This window comes from Bubalus kerabau, chromosome 4 (assembly GCF_029407905.1).
Source record: "Bubalus kerabau isolate K-KA32 ecotype Philippines breed swamp buffalo chromosome 4, PCC_UOA_SB_1v2, whole genome shotgun sequence".
In the NCBI taxonomy this organism is placed as follows: domain Eukaryota; kingdom Metazoa; phylum Chordata; class Mammalia; order Artiodactyla; family Bovidae; genus Bubalus; species Bubalus kerabau.
The window spans coordinates 179,129,590-179,152,816 of record NC_073627.1 but is presented as its reverse complement, the minus strand read 5'-3'; the positions used below and the strand labels follow the sequence as shown (position 1 = coordinate 179,152,816).

Below are 23,227 nucleotides of genomic sequence, written 5' to 3'. Positions count from 1 at the left end.
CCATTCCACCAGCTGTGAAGTACTATTTCATTGTGGCTTTGATTTTAATTTTCCTGATTAGTGATGCACCTTCTCATATACCTGTTGACCATTTGTGTGTCTTCTTTTGAGAAATATATAATCATGTCTTTTGTTCAGTTTTTGTTTGTTTTCGGCTATTGAATGCATGAGTTGCACGACATCTTTATGTATTTCGGACCTTGGTGCTTTGTCAGCTAGCGGTTGACAAGCGTCCCCCTGTTCTGTAGGAGGCCTTTCCGGTCGTTTCCCTTACTGTGCAAACGGTTTAGCCTGATGTCATCACATGTGTCTAGGTTTGTTGTTGTTGCTTATACTTTTGATGTCATATGCAAAAAAATCATTGCATAATTCAAGGTCAAGAAGCATTTTCTTTATGTTTTCTTCTAGTAGTTTCATGGTTTTAGGTCTTATATTTCAGCCTTCAGTCCATTTTGAGTTCGTTTTGGTATATGATATAGCAGTCTAATTTCACTCGTCTAATGTGGATATTCAGTTTTACCAGCACCATTTATTGAAGAGATTATCCTATCCCCCTTGTGTGTTCTCGGCACGCTTTGTTGAAGATCGTTTGACCATAAATTTGTGGATTTGTTTCTGGGTTTTCTATCCTATTCCTGTGGTCTTTATGTCTGTTTTCATGACAGTACCATAGTGTTTTGGTTACTGTAGATTTGTAACATGTATTGAAATCAGAAAGTATAATGACTCCAGCTTTCCTTCTTTGGATCACCTTGGCTGCTGTGGTCCTTTATGGTTGCCAGTGAATTTTAGCCTCATGTTTTCTGTTTCTGTAAAGAATACCGTAGGGATTTTTATAGAGAGTACCTCAAATCTGTGAATCACTGTGGGTAGTATGGACATTCTAACGATGTTCCAATCCATGGATGTCTTTCCATTTATACATGTATTCTATAATTTTCAGTGTATGAGTCTTTCACATTTTTGGTAAAGTTTATTCCTATGTATTTTATTTTTGTTACTGTAATATTATAAATGGGATTGTTTTAATTTCTATTTCAGATCTTTTGTCTAGAAACGCCACTGATTTTGTAAGTCAGTTTTGTATGTTGCAACTTTACTGAACTTTTTAATTTGCTTTGAATTTTTTGCTGTTACTATTGTTGAGTCTTCAGGGCTTCTACACATATGTTGTCATCTACAAACATTTTAAATGTGCTTTCTCCTTAACTCTTCTCATCGAGTGTTGGGAAGTGAGAATTGTGATGTTTGTTGGACAGAGGGGGAAACTGAGATTTTAAAAGTGAATCTCATGGCAGAGCTAGGGTGGTTCAGGAGTCCTGAACTTAAGCTCTGTGGTCTATCTGCCTCCTTTGACATTCACAACTTGCTCAAAGGTCAAAAGTAATATATGCATATAAACATAATAAATAATATAAAAATAAAAATATTTATTTAACACACATCATCATTATCCCCATCTCAGAGAGCAATTGAAAAGACCAAATTACTTACCAATGAATGTGGAAACACATTATAACCTATAAAGGATTGTAAGCAGGTTGTTATTTATTATTATTACTCTTACAGTTATTATTACAGTTACAAAATACAGCTACTCATCTGTGGAGGGTGCTCCTTGACCCACAGCGTGTAGGGTGTCTGGGGAGCCCTGGAAGACAGAATTTTGCCTTTCTCACCCTTTCCTGCTGACTTCACAACTCTGCTTCAGCACAAATAAAAAGAAAAGACTGATTAAGTGGTGTGATGTTGACTTCAGCTCTATTAAAGTCACAGAGGGATGGTGTCAAGGGAAAAGAGATCAGCCTATTAGAAGCAGGTGGGGAATGAGGTTTGCAGTTGGCTGGCTCACGGGCCTTTCACTGTGTGGGACTCCTTCTCTTTCTACCCTCAGAGCCTCTCCCAGGTGCAGAAAATCCCAACAACTGCTTGGAGACGTGGTATCTATATAGATTTTGAAGCTGAGCAGGGACTTTTGGAGAGAGCGATGGGGACGATATTGAAGAGTGGAGGTGGAGGGCGCCTCACTGACAGGCACAAACAGTTCTGAGCCAGAGTGGTTGTCTTCACACGTGGCTTATCCAGGAGGCTCTCCAAATGCAAATCCCAGTTAGTTCATTGTGACTTTTGGGAATTTAGGTAGGCTAACTGCCACTTTTCATCTCCATTTCCTAATTTTTAAAGGATTTTATTAGAATGTAATGCTGTAATGTTGATGGAAGGAAATCACATATGTAAAGTTACTAATGCTGAGCCTCACACATAGTAAGTACTGAGTGAACTAGCTACCATTATGTTATACAACCAGCCAGATGCGTCCCACCACGATAAAAGCAAGCAAATCAGCACCGTCAGTTCCCTTCATGGCATTTCAAAACGAGATGTGTGAGTGTATTGAAAGGACTCAGAGGTTTGACATCCAATAGGCCTGAGTTCGAATCTCTAACTACCTCATTATTCTCATCAATAAAATGGAAATAATAGCTACTTCTCTTGGAATCTGAACAAATCGAAGATCGGATCCCTCTTTCATTCCTGACATGGGAAGGAGACTGAATCAGAATGAGAAGAAAAGAAGCCACATTTATTCATTGCCTACTGTGTGCCAGTTTTGAGGTCTGACTATATGTGAAATGCCTGCACACAGTAGGCACTCAGGACAAGGTATTGGTGCCCTGGGGGTGAAATTTCAGCAAGACACCCGTAAAAGCTTAGATCCCACTGTGCTATCTGCTCTCCTTTTTCCAGGATCCCCAACTAAGGAGTTATATCTATAGAACAATAAAGAGACTGGAGTCTGGGATCACACTTTGTAAATAACCCCACAAAGCCTGTTCTCCCAGGCAAAGGCTTATTGACCAAGGGAAGAGGTGAGCACATGGCTTAGGCTGCTGCTGCTAAGTCACTTCAGTCGTGTCCCACAAAGGGGGCCCAATATGTCCACTCCATCTGCATCAGACCTGCCTCTTAGGAGCAGCAGGCTGAGCAGAGATAGCGATGACCAGGACTTGAGAGCCACGCTGCCTCTCCGGCTGGTGTAGAAGCTGGGACTGCCAGAGTGGTGGTCTTCTCCCAAGGGGGAAGCCTTGCCTGAGTGTGGGGCAGGATGTACAAGCAATGGGGAGAGCATGGGGCCTGCCCTGGAGGTTCAGGAACTGCCCTCTCTAGTAAAAGCTGGCCCAGCGAGTGCCCAGGCTCTGACTCCTCCTACCCTGTGGATGTGGGTGGGGCTGTCGGAGGGGACTGTAACGTGGAGAGAGTGGTGTCCCCTCTTCCCATGCTCAGTATCATTCCTTCCCACAGGGACCTGGTAGGCTGGTATGTGGGGCGTCCTTTGCCCCCTCACGGTCCTTGTGTCTGGATGTTATCTTCTTTCCTGGAATCTGAATCCACCTGGGAGTTGGAGGAGCTGCACTCAGACCTTCCACATCAGCCTCCGCCTCTCTCTGTCTGATGCCACAGGCTTCTAATGCATCTGGTCTCCAGATTTTCAATCCTCTCCCATTCACTCTTCTCATAGTCACTATGGCTTCTCTGGAATACACTCTGTAGCCCAAGATCTTTACTGGCTGCAAATTCAAGGTCAAATCTCTCTACACGGTGCTCTAGACCACTGCGTGCTGACTTCATCTAGCCTTTCCATTCAGGGAGTTGTCAATTTAATCCACTTCTCGCGTGTTCCAGGGCATTGGTTTCTCACAGCAGACTATAAACCCTGTGAGATGGGAGCTAGAACTACAGCTTATTAATCTATATAATTCCTACAGCACCAAGTACAGTGCTTGAAGCATAGTAGGTGTTTACTCTATTGGAATGGACTCTCAGATTCAGATACCGCTGAACTACTGCATGGCTTTAGAAAAATTATTCAACCTCTCTGTACTTTTGAAGGTGTACAGTAATTACCACAAATTTTTGCCATTAGGTTTATTGCTATCATCACATTTCACATCAACAATTTTAAATTATTTTTATAACCAACTATGTGAAATCCTTTCCTTGAGATGAGGAAACTTAAACAGAGAGGGGTTCAGTGGCCTCCCAAAGAGACATAGAAAATGCTCAGGATTACATTAGATCTCTGGTTCATTACTCTTTCCATTACACTGTGACCATCCTATGACTTCCAAGAAGAAATTAAATATCGGTTCTTCTCTGGTGACTCAGATGGTAAAGAATCCTCCTGTAATATGGGAGACCTGGGTTCAGTCCCTGAGTTGGAAAGATCCCCTGGAGAAGGGAATAGCTACCCACTCCAGTATTCTTGCCTGGAGAATTCAATGGACAGAAGAACTTGGCATGCTATAGTTCATGGGGTTGCAAAGAGTCAGACATGACTGAGTGACTCACACTTTTACTTTTCTGTGCTAAATTGACTTCCCTTACCTTTTTATTTTTAAAAATGAGATTGTGTATTTCTTGAGTGTCAAGACCATATTTCATTTTTGATCCTCCTGATCTCATACAGTACCTGAGACAAGGCATACACTCAAAATGTTGTTGAAAGCAAAAGAAAGAAAGAAAATGATAAAGAAGAAAATATTTTAGGGTATGAAAAAAATCCCCCCTCCATGTTTTGAATACTTATAATATCACTTAAATTAACTATTCATTACCAGGAATGAAGGTTCTTTTCCTTTATTCTTGTGGATAAATAGGCACTGCTTCCAGGTGGCACAGTGGTAAAGAATCTGCCTGCTAATGCAGAAGACGCCAGAGACTGGAATTTGATCCTTGGGTCAGGAAGATCCCTTGAAGTAGGAAATGGCAACCCGCTCCGGTATCCTTGCCTGGAAAATCCCATGGATAGAGGAGCCTGGCGGGTTGCAGTCCATGCGGTTGCCAAGAGTCAGATGCAGCAAACCACACACAGGCATAAACAGGCATTAGCAATCATGTTAACCCAATTCCCCCTCAAAAAATGCAGAGCAAGTGAAATAATTATCCCTATAACAGTCCTCCATTTCTCTGACATCAGAAAAGCATTCATAGTATAGCTCAGCATGAAAGAAACATTAATTATATTCATAACTCTTGAGTATGTTTCTTAGTTACTGGAGATGAAATTAGCAAACTCCTTTATTTTAATAAAAATCATAAACTCAGAGAAGAGACTCTTTCAACTGCCTCTCTCGGCCTTGGAAAGTCATCTTAGCCAAAGTCTTGGAAATGAGCACATCTATAAGATGCTTCATTAAAACAAATGCTCCCCAAGAGCCCTGTCCGTCTGTGTCTTCTGGTGTCCCAGGTGCCTGGAATAGTGTCTGGCATATAGTCAGAGGGTAGTGATTACTTACTGGGTAAATTAAATGAGTCCAATAAGAACTTTCGAACGAGAATGGCCTATTTAAGATCAGTTCAAGTTAGGGAAACTGGTCTTTGTATGATTATCATCCTCTTTTAAAAATAAGTTAATCTCAATTCTCCTAACAATTCTGTGAAACCAGGCAGATCTGGCTGGATATTTATGGTCGATCATACCAATTAGCAAACAGATAGACTTCCCCATACAAACCATAATACCCGGCTTGTGTATTCTGCAAATCCAAATGTATTCAAATTGTTCACACTGCCATGTGCAGCTTACCAGAAGAAGACTTGATTGCCTTCTTTCGAGCAATGCTCAATGGAGTCGCATCTCAAGCTGCTTCCATGAATCACGCCAGCTTGTTCTCTTTGGGGCTCAGAACAAAGACGTTGTCTTTAATTCTAATTGAGGGCTTCAATTTGGGGACATCTCAAACATTGCAGGTGACACATGCTGGCTCTTCCAAGGCCACATTTCGAAGGGTTTTCTAACAAGGAAGCAGCCAGATTTGAATATGGTGACATTAGACCTTGTCAGACAAAAACATCGATATTGGTGCATAATTAATGCTTGGAGCTTATCCGTCATGGACAGAGCAGGCCCAGAGTGCTTTCAAAAATCAATTTGCTACCTGAATTACAAACATCGTAGATACAACCTGACAGGCTGATGTTATTAAAACATGGGGGTGTCTAGAGAAACATTTGAGCAAATCAAAGATGTGATCTTTCTCTCACTCCTGATATAAGAAGAGACTAAACAGGGTTGACAAAAAAGAATTTACTTTTATTAAGGCTCCATAACAATTGGATGAAGTGAGGGTTGTAATACTAATATTAAAGAAGGGGGGACTTCCCTGGTGGTGGTCCAGTGGTTAAAAAATCTGCCTTGGAATGCAGAGGACACGGGTTCAATCCCTGGTCTGGGAATTAAGATCCCAGGTGCCACGGAGCAATGAATCCCGGGCACTCCACCTACTGGAGCCCACGCAGCACAGTAAGCCCGGAAGCTGCAGCCAGAGTCCTGAGCTGAAAGATCCTGAGCACCGCAGTGATGACCTGACACAGTCACATAAATAAACAAATAAAAATATTTTTTAAAAATAAAAAAGGGAAAACTGAGTCTCCAGGAACTTGAAGAATGTGACCAACATCCCATTGCTAGTGAAGTGAGGGAGGTGAAATTTGAACACAGATAGGCTCACCACGTTCTTGTCCTACATTCCTTCCCAAGATCACACACGTTGATATTCCTGCCTCCTCTAACCTTTCTGCAAAGTTCTTCCAAAGCTGGATTCTAGGGAATGGTAGGTACTCCTGTAGGACAATTGGAACTACACAAGTCATAAGTTAACTTTTAAAAAATTTACTTTATAAACTATAATTTACAATAATGTACATGGTTCATTAAATCATCCAACACATTTACATACAAAAATGGCTACCAAAAAGTTAACTTGTTTTGTATGTGCATGTACGTAGACTTTGAAGTAAATGGAATAAACCGACTTCCGTAGTTTGTATACATCTCTATTCTCTGGATCCCTGGTGGCTCAGATGGTACAGAATCTGCCTGCAATGCGGGAGACCCAGGTTCAGTCCCTGGGTCAGGAAGATCCCCTGGAGAAGGAAATGGCAACCTGCTTCAGTCTTCTTGCCTGGAGAATTTCATGGACAGAAGAGCCTGGCAGGCTACAGTCCATGGGATCAGAAAGGGTCAGATAAGACTGAGTGACTAACACTTTCACTTTCACATCTATTCTCCATCTATCTCTGTATCTATCTGTTTACATACCTTTGAAATGTAAAGTGAAAAGTGAAAGTGAAGTTGCTCAGTCGTGTCTGACTCTTTGCAACCCCATGGACAGTAGCCTATCAGGCTCCTCCATCCAAGGGGTTTTCCAGGCAAGAGTACTGGAGTGGGTTGCCATTTCCTTTTCCAGGGGATCTTCCCGACCCAGGTATCGAACCTGGGTCTCCTGCATTGTAGGCAGATGCTTTTACTGTCTGAGCCACCAGGGAAGTCAAACGTACCATTAATAAGAAGACAGTAACCCCATAGTCAGATTTTGTTTTAACCCCAGGACACTGATTTTTCACTCATATAAAACTCTGTAAATGAATACGCTTATCTGTGTGAAAGGTTTTCCTCTTTCAATTAGTACAACTCAAACAAAATACCAAAATATATTAAAACACTCAGGCTGCTTTAAGATCATAACTCCTGAGTTAGTGTTTAATCTGAACAACCTCATTGTTTTTAATGATGGGTTTTAAAATAAGTGTTGTAAAAAAGGAACTTAAGAAGTGAATACATATTGCTAAGATATGCTTTCATTGGCGTTCCGTATTAGGGTTTCTTGTAAAATTTCATTTTTAATAAAAGGGCTCCGTTATTAAAAAGAGTTGAAAATCACTGAGATAAAGGAATTGGGGCATCCTTGAGTTCTATTTCCTTTGGTCTCAAGGATTTCAGTTAATTCTGTGTCTAAGAATACATATAGTGTTAACTATAATACCAGAAGTGCCTAAAGTGGATTTTGTATATTCAATTGACTCATCTTCCAAAGCTTAACTGAAAAAAGAACCTCTTGATGAGTTTTTCTTCTTTTCCTAGATCACATGGTTTTCCTAATGTGTAAATGGCCCCCGGAGTGGGATTGCAACAGGAGGAAATGTGGAACAGGCTAGATACAGGACTCAACAACATTTTCTCTTTGCATGTCAGTTTAGTTCAGTCACTCAGTCCTGTCCGACTCTTTGCAACCCCATGAACTGCAGCACGCCAGGACTCCCTGTCCATCACCAACTCCCGGAGTTTACTCAGACTCACATCCATCAAGTCGGTGATGCCATCCAGCCATCTCATCCTCTGTCATCCCCTTCTCCTCTTGCCCCCAATCCCTCCCAGCATCAGAGTCTTTTCCAATGAGTCAACTCTTCGCATGAGGTGGCCAAAGTACTGGAGTTTCAGCTTTAGCATCATTCCTTCCAAAGAGCACCCAGGACTGATCTCCTTCAGAATGCACTGGTTGGATCTCCTTGCAGTCCAAGGGACTCTCAGGAGTCTTCTCCAACACCACAGTTCAAAAGCATCAATTCTTCAGCGCTCAGCTTTCTTCATAGTCCAATTCTCACATCCATACATGACCACTGGAAAAACCATAGCCTTGACTAGATGGACCTTTGTTGGCAAAGTAACGTCTCTGCTTTTTAATATGCTGTTTGGGTTGGTCATAGCTTTCCTTCCAAGGAGTAAGCATCTTTTAATTTCATGGCTATAATCACCTTCTGCAGTGATTTTGGAGCCCCCAAAAATAAAGTCTGACACTGTTTCCACTCTTTCCCCATCTATTTCCCATGAAGTGATGTGACCAGATCCCATGATCTTAGTTTTCTGAATGTTGAACTTTAAGCCAACATTTTTACTCTCTTCTTTCACTTTCATCAAGAGGCTCTTTAGATATTCTTCACTTTCTGCCATAAGGGTGGTGTCATCTGCATACCTGAGGTTATTGATATTTCTCCCGGCAATCTTGATTCCAGCTTGTGCTTATTCCAGCCCAGTGTTTCTCAAGATGTACTCTGTATAGAAGTTAAATAAGCAGGTAACAATATACAGCCTTGACGTACTCCTTTTCTGATTTGGGACCAGTCTGTGGTTCCATGTCCAGTTCTAACAGTTGTTTCCTGACCTGCATACAGATTTGTCAAGAGGCAGGTCAGGTGCTCTGGTATTCTCATCTCTTAAAGAATTTTCAAGAGTTTGCTGTGGTCCACATGGTCAAAAGCTTTGGCATAGTCAATAAAGCAGAAGTAGATGTTTTTCTGGAACTCTCTTGCTTTTTCAATGATCCAATGAATATTGGCAATTTGATTTCTGGTTCCTGTGTCTTTTCTAAAACCAGCTTGAACATCTGGAAGTTCACAGTTCACGTATTGCTGAAGCCTGGCTTGGAGAATTTTGATCATTACTTTACTAGCGTGTGAAATGAGTGCAATTGTGCGGTAGTTTGAGCATTCTTTGGCATTGCCTTTCTTTGGGATTGGAATGAAAACTGACCTTTTCCAGTCCTGTGGCCACTGCTGAGTTTTCCAAATTTGCTGGCATATTGAGTGCAGCAGTTTCACAGCATCATCTTTCAGGATTTGAAATAGCTCAACTGGAATTCCATCATCTCCACTAGCTTTGTTCGTAGTGATGCTTTCTAAGGCCCACTTGACTTCAAATTCCAGGATGTCTGGCTCTAGGTGAGTGATCACACCATCATGATTATCTGGGTCATGAAGATCTTTTTTGTACAGTTCTTCTGTGTATTCTTGCCACCTCTTCTTAATATCTTCTGCTTCTGTTAGGTCCATACCATTTCTGTCCTTTATCAAGCCCATCTTTGCATGAAATGTTCCCCTGGTATCTCTAATTTTCTTGAAGAAATCTCTAGTCTTTCCCATTCTGTTGCTTTCCTCTATTTCTTTGCATTGATCACTAAGGAAGGCTTTCTTGACTCTCCTTGCTATTCTTTGGAACTCTGGATTCAGATGCTTATATCTTTCCTTTTCTCCTTTGCTTTTCGCTTCTCTTCTTTCCACAGCTATTTGTAAGGCCTCCTCAGACAGCCATTTTGCTTTTTTGCATTTCTTTTTCTTGGGGATGGTCTTGATCCCTGTCTCCTGTACAGTGTAACAAACCTCTATCCATAGTTCATCAGGTACTTTATCAGATTTAGTCCCTTAAATCTATTTCTCACTTCCACTGTATAATTGTAAGGGATTTGATTTAGGTCATACCTGAATGGTCTAGTGGTTTTCCCTACTTTCTTCAATTTAAGTCTGAATTTGGCAATAAGGAGTTCATGATCTGAGCCACAATCACCTCCCAGTCTTATTTTTGCTGACTGTATAGAGCTTCTCCATCTTTGGCTGCAAAGAATATAATCAATCTGATTTCGGTGTTGACCATCTGGTGATGTCCATGTATAGAGTCTTCTCTTGTGTTGTTGGAAGAGGGTGTTTGCTATGACCAGTGTGTTCTCTTGGCAAAACTCTATTAGCCTTTGCCCTGCTTCATTCTGTACTCCAAGGCCAAATTTGCCTGTTACCCCAGGTGCTCTTGACTTCCTACTTTTGCATCCAGTCCTGTATAATGAAAAGGATATCTTTTTTGGGTGTTAGTTCTAAAAGGTCTTGTAGGTCTTCAAATAACCATTCAACTTCAGCTTCTTCAGCATTGCTGGTTGGGGCATAGACTTGGATTACCGTGATATTGAATGGTTTGCCTTGGAAACGAACAGAGATCATTCTGTCGTTTTTGAGATTGCATCGAAGTACTGCATTTCGGACTCTTTTGTTGACCATGATGGCTACTCCATTTCTTCTGAGGGATTCCTGCCCACAGTAGTAGATATAATGGTCATCTGAGTTAAATTCACCCAGTCCAGTCCATTTTAGTTCATTGATTCCTAGAATGTCAGTGTTCACTCTTGCCATCTCCTGTTTGACCACTTCTGATTTGCCTTGATTCATGGACCTGACATTCCGGGTTCCTTGGAATATTGCTGTTTACAGCATTGGACCTTACTTCTATTACCAGTCACTTCCACAACTGGGTGTTGTTTTTGCTTTCATTCTGTCTCTTCATTCTTTCTGGAGTTATTTCTCCACTGATCTCCAGTAGCATATTGGGAACCTACCAAGCTGGGGAATTCATCTTTCAGTGTCCTATTTTTTTGCTTTTTCATACTGTTCATGGGGTTCTCAAGGCAAGAATACTGAAGTGGTTTGCCATTTCCTTCTCCAGTGGACCACACTCTGTCACACCTCTCCATCATGACCCGTCTGTCTTGGGTGGCCCCACACAGCGTGGCTTAGTTTCATTGAGTTAGACAAACTGTGGTCCGTGTGATCAGATTGGCTAGTTTTCTTTGGTTGTGGTTTCAGTCTGTTTGCCCTCTGATGCCCTCTCTTAGTGCCCACCATCTTACTTGGGTTTCTCTTACCTTGGACGTGGAGTATCTCCTCTTGGCCACTGCTCCTGACCTTGGATGTGGGGCATCTCCTCTCGGCCGCTGCTCTTGACCTTGGATGTGGTGTATCTCCTCAAGGCTGCCTCTACTGACCTTGGACGTAGGTTATCTCTTCTGGTCCGCTCGCCGGTCCAGCGCCACATAGGTCCATTTTCGTTGCTGCAAATGACAGAATTTCCTTCTGTTTATGACTCAGTAATATTCTATTGTGTAAATATACCACATCTTCTTTATACATATTCTTTGTCTTGGACACTTGAGTTGTCTCCACGTCTTGCTAATTGTAGACGGTGCTGCTGTGAACGTTGGGGTGTGTGTATCTTTTCAAATTAGTGTTTCTGGTTTTTTTGAGATAATTAGATGCTCCTGTGTTTTTTTCCATATATGTTAACATGTATAATACTTTCTTCCTGTATTAATCAGTTTATCTCTATATAATGCTCTTCTTTATCTTTTGGTATAGCCTTCATTTTGCAATCTATTTTATCCTGATATGAGTTTTGCTACCCTTGCTTTTTTGTCATTTCTGTTTGCATGAAATATCATTTTCATCCTTTCATTTTCAATCTCTACATATTTAGTTCTGAAGTGAGCTTCTTGGACATAGCATATTGAAGGGTCCTTTAAAAAAAAATCCCATCAGCTAGCCTATTTCTTTTGACTAGGGCATTTAGTTCATTGACATTTAAAGTGGTTATTGATAGGTACGTACTTGTTGCAATTTTATTACTTGTTTTCTGATTGCTTTTGAAGTTCTCTGTTCATTCCTTTTTCTTTTTACCTCCTCCCTTGTGGCTTGATAAGTTTCTTTGGTAGTAGGCTTGTGTTGCTTTATTTTTAGGTTTTGTGTATGTATTGTAAGTTTTGATTTGTGGTTATCATGGGGTTCATACATGTTGACCTGTAGCTATAGCTACTCGTTTAAATTGGTAGTCATTAAAGTTCAGTCACACTCTGAAAGATCACATTTTTTTACCCCCTTCCCCCATATTTACTGTTTTTGATGCTATATTTTATATCTTCATGTTTCATTTCTTTTTACAGTTTTTTTTTTTTTTTTTTTTGCTGTTTAATCTTTGTATTGGCTTATATGAGTGGCTGATGGTCAATCCTTATTATATATTTGCCTTTCCTAGTGGGATTTTTTTCTTTCCTATAGATTGTTATTTCTTTTTCATTTAAAGAAGACCCTTTAACATTTCTTTTAGGGTAGGTTTAGTATTGATGAACTCTCAGTTTTTGCTTGTCTGAGAAGCTTTTTATCTCTCCTTTTGTTCTAAATGGTAATCCTAGACTGCATGTTTTTCCTTTCATCATTTTGAATATATCACAGCATTCTATAATGGCCTGCAAAGTTTATGCGGAGAAATCAGCTGACAGTCTTGTGGGGACCCCCTTGTATATGACTTTTGTTTTCCTTGTGCTGCCTTTCTCTCTCCATCTTGAACTTTTGCCTTCAAATGATAATGTCTTCGTGTGAGTCTGTTTGGGACCCTCTGTGCTTCTTGTTCCTGGATATCTGTTTCCTTCTTTGGATTTAGAAAGTTTTAAGCCATAGTTTTCTCAAGTACATTTGATTTCTTTCTCTCTCTCTTCTTCTGGGACCCCTATGATGCAAATGTTGGCAGGCTTAATGTTATCCCAGAGAGCTCTTCAACTGTTTTTAGTTTTTAAACTTGTTTTTCTTTTTGCTGTTTTGTTTGTGTGAGTTCCATTATTCTGTCTTCCAGATCATTTATACATTCTTCTCTGTCACTTAATCTGCTATTCACTCCTTCTAAGTATGTATTTTATTTCAGCTATTGAATTATTCATTCCTAATTGTGTCTTTATATTTCCTAGTTCCTTATTCAAATTTTCACTGTATATACCTATTCTTTTCTCTAATTCATTTAACATCATTACCACCAATGCTTTGAATGCTTTATCTGGCAAGCTGCTTATTTGTTTGGTTATTTATTTTGGGGGAGATTTTCTCCTGCTCTTTCAACTGAGAGCAGTTATCACTGACTCAATGAACATGCGTCTGAGCAAACTCAGGGAGACAGTGAAGGACAGGGAGGCCTGGCGTGCTGCAGTTCATGGGGTCACAAAGAGTGGGACACGACTTAGAGACTGAAAAATGACAAACATTCTGCTTTTTAATTTTTCTTAGCATTCTCTGCCTCTATGAATTTAGGTGAAACAGTTATCTATTGTGGTCCTGAAGGGGTGTTCTTATGAGACAGTGTCCCTGTACAGGCTGTGTGTGCCTAATGTCTTCGGTGAGAGGGCTGGATCTGCTGTGGATCCAAGTCCTGTCCTTCCTCAGTCTGTGCCGGCAACTATCGCCTTGGTGGGGGGTGGGGGGCTGGAGACGGGAGAGGCTGGAGCTGGATCCAGGGGTACGGTGGGACTTGCCCTGTGCTCACTGGCCATCACTGCCCTGTTGGCGGTGGAATCTGACCACAAGTTGCTAAAGCAGAGCCTGGATGTTTGGGCCTGCTCCCTTTGGACTAGTGTTCCCCACTTTCCCATCCTCAGGCCATTTGTCCCAGAGAGGTGGAAGGCTGAAGCAAGTGGGGCCTGCGAGAACCTGAGGCTCGGCTCAGGTCAGATGGCAGCCCCAGACAGAGGTCCGGGCTGTCTCCTGTGTGCTGCAATGGTGTCCCTCACTCCACTCAGAGACTCAAGTGTGAGTCCTCCTTGTCCCTCACAGCGACAGCTGTCCCCAGTCTCCACGGTCACCTCCCCCCGCCCCCCACCCTGTAGCCACATTGCAGGGCTGTGGGGCCCATGTGGACTCTCAGCATGCATCAGGGGATGAGCTGAGTAAGTACCAGCGATGGCCACCAGCGCCCTCCTAGCCTCTGCCCCAGCCTGGTTGCCTCTGCGTCCCCTGGTCTGCTGGTCCGTCGAGTCCTCTCCCTGCCTGTGGCTGCCCCAGATCCAGTGCTGCGCTGTGACTGGGGGTGCAGCCAGGGCACTCACTTGGCTTGGGTGTGCCGGCTGAGGAAAACCCGGCTGCCAGAGCAGACCTGTTTCTGCCCTGCCTCGGGGTGAAGCCAGGGCACATGCCCTCCTCAAGAGCAGAGTCCAGGCTTCCCTCAGCCTTCCTGTAGTCCCAGTGTTTCTCCAACCTCCAATAAAGGGAGCTTGAATGCAGAACCCCAGAACGGGGGCACCCAATCTACGGATCTCCCCACTCACTCCTGAGGCCAGGTGTCTGCCCAAGCAGTCTCCCTTTTCCTCTGAGTCCCCTTCCAGCAACATAGGTCCAAATCCAGTCTCTCTTCGTCCCTTCTTACCTGGTTGCCTGTGTGTTTTTCTTATAGCCTTGGTTGTACAGGAGCCCTTCTGCCAGTTTCCAGTTGGTTTCCAGTGGTGATTGTTCCACATACAGGTTTTTTGTTTTGGTTTTTACGTATGTGCTTGTAGGGGGAGGTGAACTTCATGCCTCTCACTCTGCCATCTTGATCGATGTCTCTGGGCTGGTTTTGTGACTTGCTTTAGCCAGTTACATGCAGCAGAAGGGACCCTGTGCTGTGTCTATGATTAGGTCTCAGGAAACCTCGTCTACTTTCACTTAGGTTCTTGCATAATTTTCTTTCTTTCACGATGGCCTTGACTTAAGAACATGATAGAAGGAGATGAAAGACACACAGAGGCTAAGACTTACTGAGAGCAGAGCCCCTCTAGCTGACAACCAAGCAAAAACCACAGGAATTGCCCAGCTGTGTCCAGCATAAACTGACAACCATCGAAACTGTGGTAAAAACCCAGTTGCTGCTTTCTATTACAAAGTTGTAGGATGGTTTGCTATGCGCAAGAGCTAACTGATAGAGCAGTGCTCTTGGACTCAACTCAGCCCCGTTCCCCCGCTGGCCTTGGCTGAGTCCTGCCATATGCCTGGACATGCAGTCTTCTAGCTGCCCTTCTTTCATAGGAGCTAGCCTTTTTTTTGCAGAGAAGGCGATGGCACCCCACTCCAGTACTCTTGTCTGGAAAATCCCATGGACGGAGGAGCTTGGTGGGCTGCAGTCCATGGGATCGCTAAGAGTCGGACACAACTGAACGACTTCACTTTTACTTTTCACTTTCATGCATTGGAGAAGGAAATGGCAACCCACTCCAGTGTTGTTGCCTGGAGAATTCCAGGGATGGGGGAGCCTGGTGGGCTGCCATCTATGGGGTCGCACAGAGTCGGACACGACTGAAGCGACTTAGCGGCAGCAGCAGCCTTTTATTGAGGCAGTGGGTAAAGGATCCACCTGTAATGCAGTAGAGACACAGGAGATGTGGCTTCAATCCCTGGGTCAGAAAGATCCTCTGAAGCAGGAAATAGCAACCCACTCAAATATTCTTGCCTGGAAAATTCTATGGACAGAGGAGCCTAGTGGGCTACAGTCCATGGGATCACAAAGAGTTGGACACAACTGATCTCTCACACACACATTTATACCTTAAATTATCATATAGATAGGCAAGATATAAGGTATTGAGTTGACAAAAAGTTTGAGTTTTTCCTTACCATTTTATCAACACCCAAACAAACTTTTTGGCCCACCAAATACAGGGAGATATATAGATATAATTAAGGTATCTATCTATGCCTTATCTTGTCTACTTGATGGAGAACATCTTACAAAAGAGATTTGTGCCTAAATCATTCTCCAACTTGCTCTGTAAGCCCTAATCACATTGCCCTTCTAGAATAAACCCTTTTGTATCTTGTCTTGGGCTTGTGGCACTCACTGTTTGTGTTGATAGAAGCACTTTCCCCCAAGCATCTCCCGTTCTTCTCCTGGCCAGCTTCTTTGCATCTTTCAAATTTCAGTTTGAACATTACTTCCTCATAGAGGTCTCCCCAAGGATACTTACACTAAATCATATCGTCTTCCTCAATCTTGGTGTTTCCTATTACGAGGCTGTGTTTCCCCCTACAGGATCTGACCATGCACAGTTATTTTCTGTGTTTATTAGTTTTCTTATTAATTATGAAGTTCCTTCACTAGAATGTAAACTCCGTGAACTCAGGGACCATGTCTGTCGATTTCTTCACTCTGTCCAGAGTGCCTACCCAGTGCCTGAGATACAGGAGTTATGTTGCTAATATTCATCGAATAAGTGAATTCATAGTGCCTTTATGTATCCTTGCACATTGTAAATATTCAACGTATGTGTTCATTGACTGGTTAACTGGATGATTTCTTTCCATCACTCAAAGCCTTATGAGGTCAATCTAACTCAGAGTAATGCCTTTACTCTCTGGATGAGAGAGGCCCAGTGAAGTTATTTACTTACCTAGAGTCTCTGGGTAAGGTCGGAAGCAATATGATGAGGATCCAGATTTTCAGAACTCCTGACTGGGACTGTCTAAACCATGCCACCGTGCTTTTGCACAACAAGCTCAGTGGAAGGTTTGCTCATTTAGAAGAACTAAAAGGAAGCAGTGGTGAATTACTCAAATCTTGTAATTTAATGAAAAGATAGTTCTTAATTTTCAAGTACCCACTACAAACTCAAACTCGGCTAAGCCACTGTCTATAATATAGCTCCTCAGAGGTCCTTTAAGTGAGTAGATGAGAGTGGTTTCGTAATATGGTTTTATTTGCATGGGTATGAATCCCACCGTAAGCTTTGGCCTTCATGCCACACCATCACTATGGTTACATCGGTCTAGAGAAGCTGGCTCACAGAAGCTAGTTAGCTAGTCTTCCTTCCTGTCCTGCTTACCAAAATGTTTACCGCCTTGGTTGAATTTTTATAAAGTCTAAATGAATTCATCTGAAATTGTGAAGTTTGGTTATTCTTGGAATGTTGGAGGTTGGCTGAGAAATGAGGCAAACTTTTTTAGGGACAGGTTTGGCCACCTGATGTGAAGAGTTGACTCAATGGGAAAGACTCCGATGCTGCAAAAGATTGAGGGCAAGAGGAGAAGGGGGCAACAAAGGATGAGATGTTGGATGGCATCACGGACTCGATGGACATGAGTTTGAGTAAACTCCGGGAGTTGGTGATGGACAGGGAGGCCTGGTGTGCTGCAGTCCATGGGGTCATGAACAGTCGGACACGGCTGAGTGAACAACAGCAACAACCACCTAGCCACGGACCCCCAAGCAGGTGATGGAGTGGTGTGGACCCGGCTCACAGGCGCTGTCAGAAAGGGCGGCGGGCAGGGCTCTGACAACAGTTCAATCAAACGGACGCTCACTCCACCCTCCAGTTTTAATTCTGTCTGTGGAAATCAGATGCTTAAGCAACCCAGGCAAAGTGTGTGCTCGCTTTAAGTAGGGGTGATTCCAGGCCAGGCAGGAAGGTAGGGAAGGAGTCACAGGCTGTTCTAGTTGGAGGGTGCTTAGCAGTCACCTCGTCAGAAAAACAGATTCAGACCAGAATAGAGGAGATAAATAAAATGTGGTTAATGTGAGAAAACCAGAGACGGGCACAGATCTCTTTCCTTGCTCTGGTGGAGAGAGTGCTGGGATTAGAGCCAGGGAACCCCTGCGACCTCCAGAGTGCCCACTTGTGACCTTGTCACCCTGGGCAGGGTGTGCCCACTGTAGGCCTCAGGTTTGGGGTTTCTAACCTGAGTCAGGGTGTGTGTGCGTTATTGATTAAGGCTCTCGGGTGTCTTCTAATGCTGGCTTTCTTGGAGTAAATCAAGATGATAGAGAACATGTCAAGGAGAGACTGAGAGAACCTGGACCCCAAGAGGCAGAGAGCGCCCAAATCTGGCCTTTTAGCTCTGACCTCACCTCCTTTCCCTCAGAGGTTTGCAGAGACTCAAATAGATATCCTGGAGTGAATAATTCACAAGATTTAAACATTATAAAAATCTAGAGAGTTCCCTGGTGGCTAATGGTTAGGATTCTGAGCTTTCAACACTGAGTCCTGGGTGCAATCCCTGGTTGGGGAACTGAGATCCTGCAAGCCTCACAGCATGGGGGAAAAAATGTCTCATTAATTACTTCTTAACTTTCATGTCACTCTAGCCTCCAACCTGACTGGCAAGAAGGGGAGAGGAAAGGGAGATATTAAAATTTGGCAAAAATAATGAGAACCTGGTCTCCAGTTTTAAACAATTCATCTTGAGGGAACCCAGCTTCTTTCAAGTTTTAATACCTGTTCTGCCTTTTGGTGTTTCTCTTCTTTCCTCTCTCTCCTTCCCAAGATAGCAGAAGGGTGCAAGGAAGAGCTGACTTATTTGGTTCGGCAGAGAGAGGGAACCTTGGAGAGCAGAGAGCCCCTGGCCTTGCTGGCTCAGGGGTCCCAGCCTGCTTATTTCTGGGCACTTGTCCCTGTCCTCGCTCAATCTTCACAGGTCCCATGGGGCCTCAGGACCTGCACTGCATTGACTGCTGACCTCAGAGTGCCCAAGTGAGATGAGAGGGCCTCACAAGCTGACCGCGGGGAGTCGGCAGCGCTTGCTGTGCTGCAGGTGGGAGCGCGGGGCTCCTAGCTCCTCGCATCTTGGTATGTTTGGTGATGAGGTCAAACAGCAACCTGAACGCCCTCAGATTCCCCATGACCCTATCTGGGTGTTCTGGTGAAGACTTCGTTGTGTTATGTCCTTTTCCTGATCCTTCTTTGGGCTGGGGACCTGGGGGTGGGTGGAGTCAAGATTTTCTTCTTAAGGGCTCTGACCTCATCTTGACCTTTGTCTTATCTCTTCCAAATCTCTGTCCCTTGGCAAAACATTTTCCCTTCCTTCTCCTGTCTGGTGGAAACTCAAATTATGTCATACCCCAGGTTTTTCTACCTACGATGTAGAATATAACAAAGATTGGTCTGCTTAAGTTGATGTCTAATGGGAGTGTGAAGAATTTAGAAATCCTTTTTCTTTCCAAACAAATATCCGAAGACAACTGTTACGCTGAAAAAAAAAATCTCAATTGATAGTCTAAGTTGAGGAGTAGCTTCATTATTTTAGCTGGCAACTGTCTTTCCTCTAAATTTCAGCAACCTGCTGATTCCACAGCTAGGAAGCAACAGCGCATTATGTGTTGAGAAGCATGGAAAGCACAGTGCTCTGTTTTCTCAGAAACACTGTGTCCTTTACACAGAGAACAGAGAGAAAGAGGAGGAGCGCGGTGGAGGGTGTATAAAGAGCCCGGCATCTGGGACTTAGGATACCCCAGTGTCAGTCTGGACCCCTGACTCTAACAGACTGTTGTTTCAGCAAGTCTGGTCCTCAATTTTCCCTGTAGATGAATGAAATAGTTGGGCGAAAGAATCTGGAAAGTTCTTTTGTGTTCTAACGGCCAAGTCTGTAGATGGCTGCTAGTCTTTCCCGGGTTCAGCAGAACCCATTTTTAAGGACAGGAAGGAGCATGGTCAGGCAATGCTGGTTTTAAATGTCAGGTCTGCCAACTTCCTCTCTATGTTATGGGCCAGTAACTTATCCTTTCTGAACATCAGTTTTCCTATCTGTAAAATGGATATATTAAAACTTGCTGAGTTTGTCATGAGGCTTAAATGATATTATTGGCCTTTCTCACTATGAGAGCAGTGATGTGTTCATTTTATCCACCTCTACATTCCTAGTGCCTATCATAGAGTCTGATGAATAATAAGTTCCCATAAATATTTGTTTAATAAGTGAAGAATTGATGCTTTCGAACTGTGGTGCTGGAGAAGATGTTTGAGAATCCCTTGGACTGAAAGAAGGTCAAACCAGTCCATCTTAAAGGAAATCAACCCTGAATATTCACTGAAAGGGCTGATGCTATAGTTGAGGCTCCAATACTTTGGCCTCCTGATGTGAAGAACTGACTCATTGGAAAAGACTTTGATTCTGGAAAGATTGAAGGCAGGAGGAGAAGGGGACAACAGAGGATGAGACGGTTGGATGGTATCACCAACTCAATGGACATGAGTTTGAGCAAACTCTGGGAGATAGTGAAGGACAGGGAAGTCTGATGTGCTGCAGTCCATGGGGTTGCAAAGAGCTGGGCACAACTTAGTGACTGAACAACAAACAACCACACATGAAAGAATGAATGAATGACATTTAAATGCATAGCTTGAAGCTTAGGCATGCTGAATCTTCCTCTCCTTCCTTCCTTCTCCCCCTGCTTCTCTGTCTCTACCTTTCTCTCTCTCTTTCTTCTTTCTCCTGTTTTCCTCTATTGGGACAAAACTCTCCCTTACCAACTGCAGGAAATCCTGAGGTGATGGGTCTCTCCAGCTGAAGACCCCAGGGGATACTGTTGGGCTGACCTGAGCTGGGGGGCGCTGTCGAGCACTCGGAGGAGGAGCAGCAGAAGTCACAGCTGGGGCTGTTGGTGCCTGTCACCCAGGCAGCGAGCTGCGCTGCAGGTAAAAATAGTCTGCAGGAGTGGAGAGCGCTAAAGCTGCCACCTCGGGAGCGAGCGGTTCTCAGCATAAACAAAGCAGCATATGGTAAGTTGTCGATGGGGAGGGGCAGGCGGGGCTGGGGGGGAATGTAGGAGGAATCACGGAGCAGGAGGAAGGAGGTAGGGCAAGAAACTCAATGATCTCTTTGTCCCAGCTTCCCAAGCTGCCTGCTAACACTCCTTGGCATCATTTTAGGCAGTTAGGATTGGGAGGTTTCTAAATGAACCCAGAGCCTGACTCACCCATTTTACAGATGCAGACGCAGAGACTCAGCAAGGGGCTTGACCTGATGAAATCACAGAGTGAGATCAAAGAAGATCAATCTGTTTGTTCATTCTGGATGCCCAAGCAGGATCGTGGAGGCCGCAAGCTTGAAGGCAGGTGGCCAAGGCTGGCCTGGGCATCAGGAATCAGACACTCCCGGCCTGAGAAAGCACACACAAAGAATGGGCAAGCTTGGAAAAGGACACACTTGAAACACACAGATGTGGCAGGTCCCTGGATATTCCTAAAACTCAGTATCTCTTTCTAGGATACCACACAGTCTTAGAAAGCAGCAAAGCCAGGCTGGGCCAGTAGACTGTGGCTGCAAACAGCCCCAGATAACACAATAACCACATCTTATCAGGGTCAGTGACAAAGAATCTGCTTGCCAGGGCAGGAGATGCTGTTCAATCCCTGGGTTGGGAAGATTCCCTGGAGAAGGAAATGGCAACCCACTCCAGTATTCTTGCCTGGGAAACTTCATGGACAGAAGACCTGGGGGGCTGCAGCCCATGGAGTCGCCAAAGAGTCAGACAGGACTTAACAGTTCAGCAACAACAACTGGGGTCCTGGGTCTAAGATGCTGTGGTTTGGTTTTCTTGCCTGCTGCTGCTGCTAAGTCACTTCAGTAGTGTCCGACTCTGTGTGACCCCATAGACGGCAGCCCACCAGGCTACCCCGTCCCTGGGATTCTCCAGGCAAGAACACTGGAGTGGGTTGCCATTTCCTTCTCCAATGGATAAAAGTGAAAAGTGAAAGTGAAGTCACTCAGTCGTGTCCAACTGTTAGCGACCCCATGGAATGCAGCCCACCAGGCTCCTCTGTCCATGGGATTTTCCAGGCAAGAGTACTGGAGCGGGCTGCCATTGCCTTCTCTGTCTCTTACCTATATGGCCCATTTTAGAGATGGAGGAATCGGTGGTAGTTGGGGGAGGCAGGAAATTTAAAACAGAACCCAGGAGCCCAAATGCCTCAGTATTCTCTCTCTCTGACTCACTCTCCAGTGATATGGGAGACAAACAGAGATTCACAGACTTTGAGCTCTATGAAGATAGCAATTTCTGTCTTCTGTTTGATATGGTACAATCCCAAGGCCTAGAATAGTATTCTAATTGTATCATAGGTGCTCAATAAATATGTATTTGTGGCACGAATGAATGAATGTGTCCTGGAATTAGGTAAGGTTAAATTCTAACCTCAACTCCAAATTTTACCAGTTGTGTGGCTTGGGTAGGTCACGTCCCCTTTCTGAATCCTCATTTGTTCATTAGGAAGTGGAATCATTACTTGAACTTATAGAAGTTTTGAGAAGATTAAATAAAATGGGTTGTGGGGGAGATTTTGCGGCATGATCGGTACACAGTTCCATAACTGTGGCCAATGTCCAGGTGTTGTGACCATCATCCCCACTGAGGGAACTTTTCACAGGACTGGGAGATGGCTTCCCCTTTGGGTAGGGAAGCTCATTCAGAACTCAGATCCACATTGGTTAATATTATGTTCCCCTCATGCTTTTCTAAAAATAAGAAGATCTCAATCTATATTTCCTTTTTCTATTTAACAGGGACTCTTGGTAACACCCTGGACTTTCTTTTATCTTAGAACGTCTCACATTTTTCTCATTGACATGTTCTGGTCATAAGAGAGACCAGAAAGTCAACATCCTTGGAGGGCTCATGACTATGCAGATTGTTTCCCAGAGCTCATGGGGGGTGGGGGGTGGTATATGCCACAAGATGCAAAGAGCCACCAAGAAAAAAACAGTCCCTGAATGGAACCCCTGAGGACAAACAGCTCAGAAGATATTCCTCCTGTCTCCAGTAATGACACGCCCACTTCCGCTGGGTTCGTGGAGCTGGACTGGGCTGCTGATAAGGGAAGGGTTATGCAACCTTAAGATTAGTGAAAGGTTTTTGTAGTTGGTGGTACTGTGGTCTGGACTTACACGTGAATTGACCAAAATGTACACTTTTGAAATTAACATGGGACATTCATTTGGACATAATACAATTTCCAAAGATTCAGTGAGCTAAGTAATTTCTACCTTCCCTACATTATTCAGAATTGAAGACACCTTTTAAGAAAGTTCTCATGCCGGTTATATCACCTACTCACCCATTCAGGCAAGAGGTCATTTTCAGGTCAGTGGAGGAGAAATAAGTCTCTAACTATATAAAAATTTCCAATTTTGATCAGTGTCCTAAAGTAAAAGTATAGGGTGCTATGAAAGAAAGTTACACGGGAGGAAATTTAGATGTGGGTCTCTTGGAGAGCTTCTTTGAGGATATGACATT

The 23,227-nt window shown here is 43.6% G+C and overlaps 1 long non-coding RNA gene across 3 annotated transcripts in view; it reads right to left on the bottom strand.

Moving 5' to 3' along the window:
* Positions 1-14,791, bottom strand: part of LOC129651793 (uncharacterized) — a 30,535-nt gene extending 15,744 nt beyond the window's left edge. Inside the window, exons 1-3 of one of the 3 annotated variants that reach the window (XR_008714313.1) lie at positions 14,618-14,791; positions 11,304-11,489; positions 6,091-6,641 (exon numbers count right to left, since the gene is read on the bottom strand). This is a non-coding gene — a long non-coding RNA (uncharacterized LOC129651793). Of the gene's footprint in view, positions 1-6,090; positions 6,642-11,303; positions 11,512-14,617 lie in introns of those variants that run through there. The other 2 variants (XR_008714311.1, XR_008714312.1) reach the window with 2 other exon arrangements.
* Between the last annotated feature and the right edge of the window lie 8,436 nt (positions 14,792-23,227).